Below are 15,535 nucleotides of genomic sequence, written 5' to 3'. Positions count from 1 at the left end.
ATCTTCAAAGCCCTACTTAAATGGCATCTCCTCCGGGAAGCCTTCCCCGACTAACCTCTCATTTCCCCACCCTATTCCCCCTGTCCTTCCGCGTCGCCAATGCCCTTGAGGTCTCCCCAGCCCCTCAGCACGTCCATATGCAATGTACCACTTCTCTTATCATCATCATCATCATCATCAATCGTATTTATTGAGCGCTTACTATGTGCAGAGCACTGTACTAAGCGCTTGGGAAGTACAAATTGGCAACATCTAGGGACAGTCCCTACCCAACAGTGGGCTCACGGTCTAAAGGGGGGAGACAGAGAACAAAACCAAACATACTAACAAAATAAAATAAATATCTGTCATGTATTTCAGCAGCACTCCCCTACTAGGTTATGTCTGCCAACTCTAATGAGTCATCATCATCAATCGTATTTATTGAGCGCTTACTGTGTGCAGAGCACTGTACTAAGCGCTTGGGAAGTACAAGTTGGCAACATATAGAGACAGTCCCTACCCAACAGTGGGCTCACAGTCTAAAAGGGGGAGACAGAGAAGAGTCGTACTCTTCCAGGCCCTTGGTACAGTGCTCTGCACACAGTAAGCGCTCAATAAATACCAGGGTCGATCTATAAGAGGATCCTGGAGCTGATCGGGAGGAATCTTTGCGGGCTGGGGAAGGAAGTGGAGATTTTGGAGGCACACAGAGGTGCTCAGAATGGCCCTTCGGAAAAATGACCGGAGCAGCAGGCTGTGGGGTTTAGTGGTCAGAGGTCGTGGGTTCTAATCCGGCTGTGTGACTCTGGGCAAGTCACTTCACTGGGCCTCAGTTACCTCACCTGTAAAATGGGGATTAAGGCGGTGAGCCCCACGTGGGACAACCTGATGATCTGAACGGTGCTTGGCACATAGTAAGAGCTTAACAAATACCATTATTATTCTTACTATTGACGGGGCCAGAGGCTACAGGCAGGGAGACCAGCGAGAAGACTGATGCTTAGTGCTCAGTACAGTGCTCTGCACACAATAAGGGCTCAATAAATATGATTGAATGAATGATGTAATCATGTAGTCACAATATGACAAGGGCTTGAACCGGGTGCTGGCTGCTAGGGTGGACAGGGATGGGCGGAGGAAGCTCGGGAAATGTCACGTAGGAGGAACCGACAGGATTTAGCAACAGTGAGTGCATCATCCCCTAATTACACAAATTACTAGGCACCCTTTGCCGAACACCTGCTGGTATTCATTCATTCATTCATTCATTCATTCATATTTATCTAGTGCTTAGAACAGTGCTTGGCACACAGTAAGCGCTTAACAAATACCGTCATTATTATTTAGAGAAGCAGCATGGCTTAGTGGAAAGATCCCGGGCTTGGGAGTCAGAGGTCGTGGGTTCTAGTCCTGGCTCCGTCACTTGTCAGCAGTGTGACTTGGGTAAGTCACTTAACTTCTCTGGGCCTCAGTTCCCTCACCTTTAAAATGGGGATTAAGACTGTGAGCCCCCCGTGGGACAACCTGATCACCTTGTAACCTCCGCAGCGCTTAGAACAGTGCTTTGCACATAGTAAGCACTTAATAGATGCCATTATTATTATTATTATTATTATTATTATTATTACTAAGTGGCAGGGCTGGGATTAGCACCCATGACCTCTGACTCCCAAACCCGGGATCTTTCCATTGAGCCACGCTGCTTATATCATTATTATTATCATTATTATTATTATTATTATTATTATTTCAAATCCTGGCTCTGCCAATTGTCAGCTGTGTGACTTTGGGCAAGGTTCGGGTTGCCCCATGTGGGGCTCACAGTCTTCATCCCCATTTTACAGATGAGGGAACTGAGGCTCAGAGAAGTTAAGTGACTTGTTCAAGGTCAGACAGCAGACATGTGGTTAGAGAAGCAGCGTGGCTCAATGGAAAGAGCACAGGCTTTGGAGTCAGAGGTCATGGGTTCAAATCCCGGCTCCGCCAATTGTCAGCTGTGTGACTTTGGGCAAGTCACTTCACTTCTCTGGGCCTCAGTTCCCTCATCTGTAAAATGGGGATGAAGACTGTGAGCCCCACATGAGGCAACCTGATCACCTTGTAACCTCCCCAGCTCTTAGAACAGTGCTTTGAACATAGTAAGCGCTTAATAGATGCCATCATCATTATTATTAAGTGGCGGGGCCGGGATTAGCACCCGTGACCTCTGACTCCCAAGCCCGGGCTCTTTCCATTGAGCCACGCTGCTTATACCATTATTATTATTTCAAATCCTGGCTCTGCCAATTGTCAGCTGGTTGACTTTGGGCAAGATTTCTCTGGGCCTCAGTGACCTCATCTGTAAAATGGGGATGAAGACTGTAAGCCCCACTTGGGGCAACCTGATGACCTTGTATCCCCCCAGTGCTTAGAACAGTGCTTGGCACGTAGTAAGCGCTTAATAAATGCCATCATTATCATCATTAGGAGAAGCAGCGTGGATCAGTGGAAAGAGCACGGGTTTTGGAGTCAGAGGTCATGGGTTCAAATCCCCGATCTGCCAATTGTCAGCTGTGGGACTTTGGGCAAGTCACTTCACTTCTCTGGGCCTCAGTTACCTCATCTGTAAAATGGGGATTAAGACTGTGAGCCCCCCGTGGGACAACCTGATCACCTTGTAACCTCCCCATTGCTTAGAACAGTGCTTTGCATATAGTAAGCACTTAATAAATGCCATTATTATTATTATTGTTATTATTATTATTATTATTTATCCTCCCCCTTCTAGACTGTCTCCCCCTTCTAGACTGTGAGCCCACTGTTGGGTAGGGACCATCTCTATATGTTGCCAACCTGTACTTCCCAAGAGCTTAGTACAGTGCTCTGCACACAATAAGAGCTCAATAAATACAATTGAATGAATGAATGAATTTATCGACTGTTATTTATTCTAGAGTGTGAACCCACTGTTGGGTAGGGACCGTCTCTAGATGTTGCCAACTTGTACTTCCCAAGTGCTTAGTCCAGTGCTCTGCACACAGTAAGCGCTCAATAAATACGATTGAATGAATGAATGAATGCTCTGCACACAGTAAGCGCTCAATAAATGTGAATGAATGAATGAATGAACGAACCAACGATCGAATGAATGAATGAATAAATGAATGAACGAACAAACGAATGAGTGAATGAATGAATGAATGCTCTGCACACAGTAAGCGCTCAATAAATGCGAATGAATGAATGAACGAACGAACCAACGATTGAATGAATGAATGAATAAACGAATGAACGAACAAACGAATGAGTGAATGAATGAATGAATGCTCTGCACACAGTAAGTGCTTAATAAATACGAATGAATGAATGAATGAATAAACGAATGAACGAACAAACGAATGAGTGAATGAATGAATGAATGCTCTGCACACAGTAAGTGCTTAATAAATACGAATGAATGAATGAATGATGAATGAACGAACGATTGATTGAATGAATGAATGAATGAATGAATGAGTGAGTGAATGAATGAATGAATGCTCTGCACACAGTAAGCGCTTAATAAATACGAATGTATGAATGAATGATCAATGAACGAACGAACGAACGATTTATTGAATGAATGAATGAACGAACGAGTGAGTGAATGAATGAATGAATGAATGCTCTGCACACAGCGCTCAATAAATACGAATGAATGAATGATGAATGAATGAACGAACGAACGAACGATTGAATGAATGAATGAACGAACGAACGAGTGAGTGAGTGAATGAATGAATGAAAGAATGATGAATGAATGAATGAATGAATGAATGAATGAATGAATGAATGAAGAGCCGTCCTCCCTGAGGGGCGGTCGAGTCGGCGGAGCCAGGGCGGGCCCCGCCCCCTGCCCCTCCGCGCCCAGCGATTGGCCCGCCGGAAGGAGGGGGCGGGGAGCGGGGGAGGCTGGGAAATGGAGTCCGCGGCGCCCTGCGGCTGGGGCGCCGCCCGCGGGGGGCGGGACTACAACTCCCAGCGGCCCCCGGGGCGGGGAGGGAGGGGGGGCGCGGCTCCCCGAGGGCGCATGCGCGGTGGGGGCTACATTGTATCGTCCGCGGCCGGGAGAGGGTGATGTCACCTGCGAGGGGGCCCATTGTAGGCCGGCCCGCCGAGCCGACGGGCACCATGCGGGCGCTGCCCAGGTGAGCTGCCCTGCCCTGCCCTGCCCTGCCCTGCCCGCCGTCGGGGGGGGGTGGGGGGGATGCCCGGGGGGAGGGGGCCGCCGCCGCCGCCGCGGTGGGCACGGGTGGCAGCCCCCGGTGCCCGCGGCGAGGACGGCCACCCCGCCCCCTCCTCCGCTCCGCCGAGGGGGCCGCCGGCAGCCCCGGGGGCGGGCTGGAGCCCGTTGCCATGGTGACGGCAGGGGGAGAGAGATGGCCAAGGGCGGCGGCGGCGGCGGCGGCTGGGGGGGTGGGTGGGGTTTTATTTTGTTTTTTATAAAAATTTTATAAAATTTATTTTACTGGTACCTATCTATTCTATTTATTTTACTTTGTCAGTATGTTTGGTTTTGTTCTCCGTCTCCCCCTTTTAGACCGTGAGCCCGCTGTTGGGTAGGGACTGTCTCTAGATGTTGCCGATTTGGACTTCCCAAGCGCTTAGTGCAGTGCTCTGCACACAGTAAGCGCTCAATGAATACGATTGATGATGATGATGATGATGATGGGGTCCCTCCTCTGCCCCCTTTCCCCTCCGGGGACCCCCCGCCCCCCCCCCTTGGCTTATCGCCCGGTCCGATGGAAATACATATTTGTACATATTACTTTATTTATTTATTTTACTTGTACATATCTAGTCTATTCATTTCATTTTGTTAGTATGTGTGGTTTTGTTCTCTGTCTCCCCCTTTTAGACTGTGAGCCCACTGTTAGGTAGGGACTGTCTCTAGATGTTGCCAATTTGGACTTCCCAAGCGCTTAGTACAGTGCTCTGCACACAGTAAGCGCTCAATAAATACGATTGATTGATTGATAATCGCCCGGTCCGATGGAAATACATGTTTGTACATATTTGTTACTCTATTTATTTATTTATTTTACTTGTACCTATCTATTCTATTTATTTCATTTTGTTAGTATGTTTGGTTTTGTTCTCTGTCTCCCCCTTTTAGACTGTGAGCCCACTGTTAGGTAGGGACTGTCTCTAGATGTTGCCAATTTGGACTTCCCAAGCGCTTAGTACAGTGCTCTGCACACAGTAAGCGCTCAATAAATACGATTGATTGATTGATAATCGCCCGGTCCGATGGAAATACATGTTTGTACATATTTGTTACTCTATTTATTTATTTATTTTACTTGTACCTATCTATTCTATTTATTTCATTTTGTTAGTATGTTTGGTTTTGTTCTCTGTCTCCCCCTTTTAGACTGTGAGCCCACTGTTGCGTAGGGACTGTCTCTATATGTTGCCAACTTGGACTTGCCAAGCGCTTAGTACAGTGCTCTGCACACAGTAAGCGCTCAATAAATACGATTGATTGATTGATTGATTATCGCCCGGTCCGATGGAAATACATATTTGTACATATTTGTTACTTTATTTTACTTGTACCTATCTATTCTATTTATTTCATTTTGTTAGTATGTTTGGTTTTGTTCTGTCTCCCCCTTTTAGACTGTGAGCCCACTGTTGGGTAGGGACTGTCTCTATATGTTGTCGACTTGTACTTACCAAGCGCTTAATACAGTGCTCTGCACAGAGTAAGCGCTCAGTACAGTGCGCTGCACAGAGTAAGCGCTCAATGAATACGATTGATGATGATGATGATGATGAAATAATAATAATGATAATGATGGCATTTATTAAGCACATACTACGTGTTCTGAGCGCAGGGGGGGTTACAGGGTGATCAGGTTGTCCCATGGGGGGCTCACAGTCTTCCGAGAGCCCGAGATCAGATCCATAGTTTATTTCTGTTAATGCCCGCCCTCCTCCCCGCGATAATGATAATAATGATGGCATTTATTAAGCGCTTACTGTGTGCAAAGCACTGTTCTAAGCGCTGGGGAGATTACAAGGTGATCAGGTTGGCCCACGGGGGGCTCACAGTCTTCATCCCCATTTTCCAGATGAGGGAACTGAAGCACAGAGAAGTGAAGTGACTCGCCCAAGGTCACACAGCTGACAGTAATAATGATGGCATTTATTAAGCGCTTACTACGTGCAAAGCACTGTTCTAAGCGCTGCGGGGGATACAAGGTGATCAGGTTGTCCCACGGGGAGCTCACAGTCTTCCGGAAAGGCCCGGGAGCCCGAGATACAAGGTGATCAGATTGGCCCACGGGGGGCTCACAGTCTTTCGGAAAGACCCGGGAGCCCGAGATCAGATCCATAATTTATTTCTATTAGTGCCCGCCCTCCTCCCCATGATAATAACAAAAATAATGGCATTTTTTTGGTCTGATGGAAAGATCCGGGAGCCCGAGATCAGAATTTATTTCTATTAATGTCCGCCCTCCTCCCCATGATACTAACAAAAATAGTGGCATTTGTTAGGTCTGATGGAAAGACCCGGGAGCCCGGGTTCAGAATTTATTTCTGTTAATGCCCACCCTCCTCCCCATGATACTAACAAAAATAGTGGCATTTGTTAGGTCTGATGGAAAGACCCGGGAGCCCGAGATCAGAATTTATTTCCATTAATGCCTGCCCTCCTCCCCCCAGTGATAATAACAAAAATAATGACATTTGTTAGGTCTGATGGAAAGATCCGGGAGCCCGAGGTCAGAATTTATTTCTATTAATAATAATAATGGTATTTGTTAAGTGCTTACTATGTGCAAAGCACTGTTCTAAGCACTGGGGAGGTTACAAGGTGATCAGGTTGTCCTACGGGGGGCTCGCAGTCTTAATCCCCATTTTATAGTTGAGGGAACTGAGGCCCAGAGAAGTGAAGTGACTTGCCCAAAGTCACCCAGCTGACAATGGGCAGACCCGGGATTTGAACCCATGACCTCTGACTCCAAAGCCCGGGCTCTTTCCACTGAGCCACGCTGCTTCTCGTGGCATAATGGCATTTGTTAGGTCTGATGGAAAGACCTGGGAGCCCGAGATCAGAATTTATTTCTACTAATGTCCGCCCTCCTCCCCGTGGTAATAACAAAAATAATGGCATTTGTTAGGTCTAATGGAAAGACCCGGGAGCCCGTGATCAGAATTTATTTCTATTAATGTCCGCCCTCCTCCCCATGATAATAACAAAAATAATGGCATTTGTTAGGTCTAATGGAAAGACCCGGGAGCCCGAGATCAGAATTTATTTCTATTAATGTCCGCCCTCCTCCCCGTGATAATAACAAAAATAATGGCATTTGTTAGGTCTGAAGGAAAGACCCGGGAGCCCGAGATCAGAATTTATTTCTATTAATGCCTGCCCCCTCCCCATAATAATAATAATGGCATTTGGTAAGCGCTTACTATGTGCCAGGCCCTGTAGTGGTTACGAGCTAACCAGGTTGGACACAGTCCCCTGTCCCCAGTCTCAATCCCCATTTTACAGATGAGGGAACTGAGGCCCAGGGAAGCGAAGCGACTCGCCCAAGGTCACGGAGCGGGCAGGTGGCAGAGCTGGGATTAGAAGTCATGGCCTTCTGACTCCCGGGGCGGTGCCCTATCCACCACACCTTGCCGCCTCTCGTAGGCTGTAAGCTCATCGTGGGAAGGGGATGAGTCCATCAGTTCTGTTTTGTACTGTCCCAATCTCTTAATACAGTGCCCTGCGCACAGGCAGCGCTCAATAAATACCATCAATTCTGCCGCCGCCTCTGCCACTTGCCTCCTGTGTGACCTTGGGCTAGCCCCTCGATTTGCCGGCGCCTTTTTCCTCATCCGTTAAATGGGGATTAGATAGGCGTTCTCCTCCCCCCCTAGCCTGCAAGCCCTACGTGGACAGCATCTGTCATGATTATCATCATCAATCGTATTTATTGAGCGCTTACTATGTGCAGAGCACTGTACTAAGCGCTTAATTAAGCAGAATGGGCCATTGTGCAGTGTTTGTCTAATCGCCCCTAACGAGCTTCATAAAGTCGAGAGGTTCTTCACTCCAGTGGGTACCCGGGAACGGATCCCCGATAAATATCCATTTTTCCAAGATGATTATCTTGTATCTCCCCCAGGCCTAGGCACAGGGCTTGGCACATAGTAAGTGCTTAACAAATACCACCATTATCAGGGCTGGCTTTCTCACCTCATGTTGGAGCAGAGCGGAGACTTGGTATCTCATTCCATTTTCCCCCCTTCCTCCCCGTTCCTTGGTTTTTCATAAGGCAACCATAGTAGCGCTGGTGATATTTATGGAGCGTCCCTCGCAGGGTTCCTAGAAATAACCCCAAGAACGAGGCGTTGGTGGGGACGTGGGCACTGGCCTCCTCTTGGTCTGGCTAAAACTAAACGCTCCCCTCCCTGGAGAGGGGGAATGCAAGGTTTGCCAAGACCTAAATCCTGTTTGTTCCCAGTGGAAGGGGAACGATTCATTAGCAAGTGCATTTGTGGCTTCCCCTGATTAATTAAACAGAATGGGCCATTGTGCAGTGTTTGTCTAATCGCCCCTAACGAGCTTCATAAAGTCGAGAGGTTCTTCACTCCAGTGGGTACCCGGGAATGGATCCCCGACAAATATCCATTTTTCCAAGTCAGTGAATACTTCTTCCACCCTGTTCCAAGGGTCTGACAGCGCACCTTTTGAAAACAATAGCCGCAATGTCCTTTGCAACCGGCTTAATATTTGCAAGAAAGGAGCCGAGCCTGGCAGCGCTTGTGCAGGGTTGGATGGTGGCACTCAGTCCTGCTCCGATGTTCGCAGCGGGCGGTCTGAATTCATTCCCAAAATGATCTCCTTCCCATTGTTCTTTTTGGCAACTGGGGGGTTTGCGGTACTGAACGCAAAACCAGAAAAAAAAAAAAGCCAGAGAATGGAGATTCCTGGTTCCACCACACCTAGAGCTCAAACTCTGTGTGTTTATATGTGTGTGTGTGTGTGTGTGCATGGAGTATTTTAACATTCCCCAAATTTCCACTCCTCCTTCCTTTCCCTTCCCCTGCTAACCGAAATCCAGCCTCTGAAAATTGTGCTGGTAGGAAATCTCTTACAATTTTGCTGTTGTCGACCTCAGTCCCTTCCCGCATCGCTTCCCTGCTGATTTCAGTAGCCGGTTGCTCTCCCTGGGAGAAACGCGATGCGGATTTGTGCTCGGTGAAAACTGGGATTGCTGCAGTTTGTGGTCTGGCAAGGTGTGGTAGCATTCTCGGATGCACAAGGGAGCAAGATGAAGAGGGGTTTCCTCATCCTCTTCATCCTCTGCAACCAAGAACGTTTTCCTACCGGCAACCACATCTGTGGGTACGGGATGGTGGGGCCTGGTGTGCATGCGCATGTGTATGTACAACTGTATGCCCGTGGCTCAGTGGAAAGAGCCTGGGCTTTGGAGTCAGAGGTCATGGGTTCTAATCCCGGCTCCGCCACTTAATGATGGCGTTTATTAAGCGCTTACTATGTGCAAAGCACTGTTCTAAGCGCTGGGGATGTTACAAGGTGATCAGGTTGCCCCACGGGGGCTCACAGTCTTAATCCCCATTTTACAGATGAGGTACAGAGAAGTGATTTGCCCAAAGTCACACAGCTGACAACTGGCGGAGCTGGGATTTGAACCCATGACCTCTGACTCCAAAGCCCAGGCTCTTTCCACTGAGCCATGCTGCTTCTCTTGTCAGCTGTGTGACTTTGGGCAAGTCACTTAACTTCTCTGGGCCTCAGTTCCCTTGACTGTAGAATGGGGATTAAGAGTGTGAGCCCCATATGGGACAACCTGATTACCTTGTATCCCCCCACAACGCTTAGAACAGTGCTTGGCACATAGTAAGCGCTTAACAAATGCCACCATCATCATCATGTGTATATATATATGGGAATGTGCACTCTAGGTGAGAAGCAGCATGGCTCAGTGGAAAGAGCACGGGCTTTGGAGTCAGAGGTCGTGGGTTCAAATCCCGGACGTGTGACTTTGGGCAAGTCACTTAACTTCTCTGTGCCTCAGTTACCTCATCTGTAAAATGGGGATTTAAACTGTGAGCCCTCCGTGGGACAACCTGATCACCTTGTAATCTCCCCAGCGCTTAGAACAGTGCTTTGCACATAGTAAGTGCTTAACAAATATCATCTAGGGCCATGTGCCCTGAAGGCTTTACTGGCTCTTGGACAGTTTCATGCTGAAATGCCCTTGGCCCACTTCTTCTGAAGCTCATCAATCCCCGTCCAGATTTCTTTTCCCTGTATGCCCCTCAGAGAGGGGGTGGGAGCCCAAACTGGGGGGCAGGGGTCACCGGGAACCCCTTAATGATTCCCAAGCCTCAGCCGAGGCCCGGGCCGGGCCAGGGATGGATTCGGCCAAAAGACGAGAGCAATCGCCGTCAGGGAGAACGGATAGTGGGGGCCGGAGGGGACCTGGGGACGACTTGGGCCGAGCCCCACGACCCTCTAGGGTGATAGTGGCGAGGTGGCGTGAGAGCGAGGATGGTAGCTTCTGGGCTTTGGATCAGAAATTGTAAGGTTCGAGGCTGGAAAGCTGTGTCACTGGGACCGGAAGCCTTGGGCAGAAAGTTCTGCTTGGCATGCTGGAGTTTAAGTGGAGTTAAGTAGCAAAGCAACTTGGCTGTTCCCTTGGACGATCTGCACGGCAAGCTACTTCATAAGCCGTGCCTTCCCCTTCCCCCAGGACTGACTGTTCTTCGAGCTCTGGCCAGTGCCGCATCCCCGTTAGCAGCCTCTTCCTCCCCCGTGACAAATTTTTTTCCCTCTCCCCACTACCCCCACCATAACCGCCACCCTCAGCGCTCCTGTGCCAATTACGCAGGCCGCCTTGGTGATCCCGTACCTACATTCGCTCGTCTACAGCCATTTTTCCCCTCTCTCTGTATGATCTTGTGTCTGTCTTCCCCGCTAGACCATAAGTTCCTTGAAGGTCAGTATCATATCTGCCAACTCTGTTGGCCTGTCCTCTCCCAAGCGCTAATTCCAGTGCTCCACACAGAGTAGGTGCTCAGTCAGTACCGTCGTCTGATGGATTTTTAGAGGAAGGGCTGGAAGAACGTTGTTATCCCGCGGGAGAATCGCCACGGTGGAATGTCTCCTTTGGTGACGGCTGGCTGGGCTGTCCCACTGACCTAGAACAGGGCAGCTCTCAACCTGATTTCAAAATGGACCAATGCAAGGCTCTGGGCCTGGGGTCAAAAGTGCCGCCTCTTCCTTTAGCTGCCTTTTCCTTTTTCTTCACTGGAGCTGGTTGGTTACTTAGTGGAGGCGCCTCCCGAGTGCTTACCACAGGCCACCAAGCACCGTGTCAGGCGCCAGGGTGGATAGGAGATCCTCAGATCGCCTGTGATCCCCTCAGGTCTCACAGCGCAAGGGAGGGAGAGAGAGCAGTCATCTAACCTCCGTTTCCCAGAGGGGGAAACTGAGGCCCAGAGAGGTTAAATGACTTGCCCCAGGTCACACGGCCGGCCCTTGGGAGAGCCGGGATTCGAAGTCATGTCTCCTCCCACTAGGCCGCACCGCTCGGCAGCTAAAGCTGATCCTCCCAAGCGCCTGGGACCTGAAATCGAACTCGGTCCGACAACGGTCCGCCCCTTTGTAGCGAGCTGCATCCTCCCACTTGAAATTCTCCCGCACCTCGTGCCTGGCAGTCATCATTCGCCAAACATAATTGCCATTGTCCACAGAGCGTTTGATATTTAGGAAGCGTAACTCCCATTTCCCCCGTAGCTGGTTGAATTTGCCAATCGACAGTGGATCAGTGAATCTTGGCTTAGCCCGGGGCATTGTGTAGCTGGACGGTAGCCTCCGGCAGGTTTGAATCTACACGGCCCATTTTGTTTGAGAAGAAACGGCGGAAACCCAGTTTGTACCTCTTTGGGGCCATCTCTGGAATTCAAAGCTTGGGAATGAACGATCAAGACGATCCCAACACATCTTAGTGTGTGCGGTCTTTTATTTGGCGCCTAGTATAAAAAACAGCCCCATGGATGGATTGTAAACTCCTTGAGGGCAGGGAACGTGTGTCAGACTGCAGCTGTATCAATCAGTCAATCAGTCGTATTTATTGAACGCTTACTGTGTGCAGAGCACTGTACTAAGCACTTGGGAAGTTGGCAACGTATAGAGACAGTCCCTACCCAACAGTGGGTTCACAGTCTAAAAGGGGGAGACAGAGAACAAAACCAAACATACTAACAAAATTAAATAGAATAGATATGTACAAGTTAAATAAATAAATAAATAAATAGAATAATAAATATGTACCCTCCCACATGCTCAGTTCAGCCCCCAGCATTCAGGAGGCGCTCCGTATATAGCACTGGTGGATTCTTGTTAACAATAACAAGTAATAATAATAATAATGGTATTTGTTAAGCTCTTACTATGTGCCAGGCACTGAACAAAGTGCCGGAGTGGAGTTGGACACGGTCCTTGTCCCACGTGGGGCTCAGAGTCTCGATCCCCGTTTTACAGATGATGTAACTGAGGCACAGAGAAGCGAACCGACTTGCCCAAGGTCACACAGCAGACATGTGGCAGAGCCTGGATTAGAACCCATGACTTTCTGACTCCCAGGACTGTGCTTTATCCACTATACTATGCTAGGTTCCCTCCCGTCTGCCGTGATCGGAGATGCCCATGTGGGTTTTCTCCGGTGCCAACCCACGCCCACGTGATCCACCCTGGAGTTGCCTAGTCCTGGGTTTCCCGCCGACCCACTCCCAGGATCCAGCCTGCATGGGGGCGGTTCCCATTTTCCATACGGTGCGACTTGGATGTGATCGAGCCAGTAGCCCGGCGTTCCGACATCCACTCAGCAGAGCCGGATCCCGAGAGGCACCTGAAGGGGGGGGATTCCACGGGGGCTAAAGCCGGTCAGCGTGTTTTCCCAGTCAGCGCGGCCAACGTTGAAGTTGTGTGGGCAGTAGTGGTGATGGTTGGCACTGAGCCATCCACACTCCCTCGCCCGGTCTCCCAGTGCCCAAGGACACGGGCCATAAGACGGCTAATGGGGAGAATGGGTCCTGGGATCGAGTCCCTCCGAAACCTAAAGATAATGGTATTTGTTAAGCGCTTGCTCTGTGCCTGGCGCTGTACTGAGCTCTGGAGTGGATTCCAGGTAATCAGGTTGGACACAGTCCTCGTCCCATGTGGGGTTCACAGTCTAAGTAGAAGGACTACTTGTGAGCCCACTGTTGGGTAGGGACCGTCTCTATATGTTGCCCAGTTGTACTCCCCAAGTGCTTAGTACAGTGCTCTGCACACAGTAAGCACTCAATAAATATGATTGAATGAATGAAAGGAAGATCAGGTATTGAATCCCCACTTTACAGGTGAGGAAACTGAGGCTCAGGGAAGTGAAGTGACTTGCCTGAGGTCGCACACGGCAGGCAAGTGGCAGAGTCAGGATTCGAACCCAGGTTTCCGGCAGCCAGACTCCGCCGCATTGTCCGCCGGTACGGTGAGCCGTTATGGACGACGCTAGTCAGAGTGGCTCCGGGGGAGTCTTTCCCACTGTCTTGGAAAACCAGTTGGGATCCGAAAGCCCGACTCATGACGTGAGACCCCAGGCAGAGGGAGGGTGGTCTCTCTCGCTCCCCGTTTTCAGCGAGCTGTTACTGAGCTCATGGCGTCCAGCACCTGGATCGGCAGTTCTCTTTTCTCTTCACATTTCCTGGTGTTGACTGATACCTCTTTTCCCTTTCTTCCCCATCTCCCTCTCCATCCCTCCCACCCTCCGTGTTTCCCTGGGCATCGGGAAGCCGCTTTATTGGGAGCTCAGTTTTTATTACCCTTTTGGGAACTAATAAAAGCCATATTCACTGGGTGCAGGCTCGACGTCGGAAGCCGTGGTCCTGAGCGGGCGGTGCCCCCCTCCAGTCCCTGCAGCCCCCCAACACGAAGCCCCTTTGATGGTGGCGGGTTCAGCTCAAGGCGAGCTGTTCCATAATAATAATAATTGTGGTATTTATCAAGTACTTACTGTGTGCCAGGCACTGTACTAAGCGCTGAGGTGGGTACAAGCAAATAGGGTTGGGCATGGTCCCTGCCCTACGTGGGGCTCACAATCTCAATCACTATTTTACAGATGAGGTAACTGAGGCCCAGAGAAATGAAGTGACTTGCCCAGGGTCACACAGCAGACAGGTGGCGGAGCCCTGACAGTCAAGCCGGGGAGGCGACACCGAAATAAATGTGCAGGTAGACCACGGGGAAAGGAGATGGGATGGCTTAGACGTTTGCCCAGATTCCGCGTTACTTCTGGGTGTGGCATCCCAGCCGGCATTCTGAGGTTCCACGAGTGGGATTCCCATTTCGCCATTCTCTCGCCACCATGGGCACCCATCATAGTTGTCCGTGCGTCCGATGGTTCGGTTATCCATGCAGCTGTTCCATCCTAATGGATTTGTCCTGCTCTCTGCTTTCTCCTCCTGTCACTATCTGGTGATACCGGCTGTCCGTCTCCCCTGTTAGACTGTAAACTCTTCGACGGCAGGGACCGGGTGTCTTTTCCTGCTGCGGTGCCCTCCTTAGTTGTGTTTATTGAGCGCTTACTGTGTGCGGAGCACTGTACTAAGTGCTTGGGAGAGTACAGTACAACAATATGACAGGTACATTCCCTGCCCACGGTAAACTTATAAACAGAGGGGGAGACGGGCATTAATAAAAATAAGGTACAGTTGTGTACATAACTGCTGTGTGTCTGGCTTGAAGGTGAGTAAAGGCAGCAGGTCTGGGTGACACAGAAGGGAGTCGAAGAACAGGAAAAGAGGGCTTAGTCAGGGAAGACTTCTTGGAGGAGATGTGCCTTCAGTAAGACTTTGAAATGCGGGGGAGGGTAATTGCTGGATATGAGGAGGGTGGGCGTTCGGGGCAGAGGCAGGTTGTGGGCCAGAGGTCTCCGCCAGGTGCTCAGAAAATGCCACCGATTACCTAAATAATAATAATAATAATAATTGTGGTATTTAAGTGCTTACTATGGGCCAAGCAGTGTACTAAACTCTGGGGTAGATACAAGATAATCCGGTCCCACATGGGACTCACAGTCTCAGAAGGAGGGCGAACAGGTATTGTATCCCCATTTTGCACAAGAAGGAACAGAGGCACGGAGAAGTCCCTTACCTAAGGTCACCCAGCAGACAGGTGGCACAGCCGGAATTAGAACCCAGGTCCTCTGACCCCCAGACCTGGGATCTTTCCACTAGGCCACGCTGCTTCTCAATCCGATTTCATCATCATCAGTCGTATTTATTGAGCGCTTACTATGTGCAGAGCACTGTACTAAGCGCTTGGGAAGTACAAATTGGCAGCATCTAGAAACAGTCCCTACCCAACAGTGGGCTCACAGTCTAAGAGGGGAAGACAGAGAACAAAACCAAACATACTAACAAAATAAAATAAATAGAATAGATATGTACAAGTAAAATAAATAAATAAATAGAGTAATAAATATGTACAAACATATATACATATATACAGGTGCTGTGGGGAAGG

General features: G+C 49.5%; 1 protein-coding gene across 3 annotated transcripts in view; it reads left to right on the top strand.

The window, feature by feature from the left end:
- Positions 1–4,085: 4,085 nt before the first annotated feature.
- Positions 4,086–15,535, top strand: part of DAAM1 (dishevelled associated activator of morphogenesis 1) — an 87,836-nt gene continuing 76,386 nt past the window's right edge. For 2 of the 3 annotated variants that reach the window (XM_038756271.1, XM_038756269.1), the window contains exon 1: positions 4,086–4,148. The gene's annotated coding sequence lies outside the window, so the exon portion shown is untranslated. Of the gene's footprint in view, positions 4,149–14,153; positions 14,243–15,535 lie in introns of those variants that run through there. The other variant, XM_038756270.1, reaches the window with a different exon arrangement.

This window comes from Tachyglossus aculeatus, chromosome 14 (assembly GCF_015852505.1).
Source record: "Tachyglossus aculeatus isolate mTacAcu1 chromosome 14, mTacAcu1.pri, whole genome shotgun sequence".
In the NCBI taxonomy this organism is placed as follows: domain Eukaryota; kingdom Metazoa; phylum Chordata; class Mammalia; order Monotremata; family Tachyglossidae; genus Tachyglossus; species Tachyglossus aculeatus.
The sequence above is the reverse complement of the archived record's forward strand: the minus strand, read 5'-3'. Positions and strand labels throughout refer to the sequence as shown.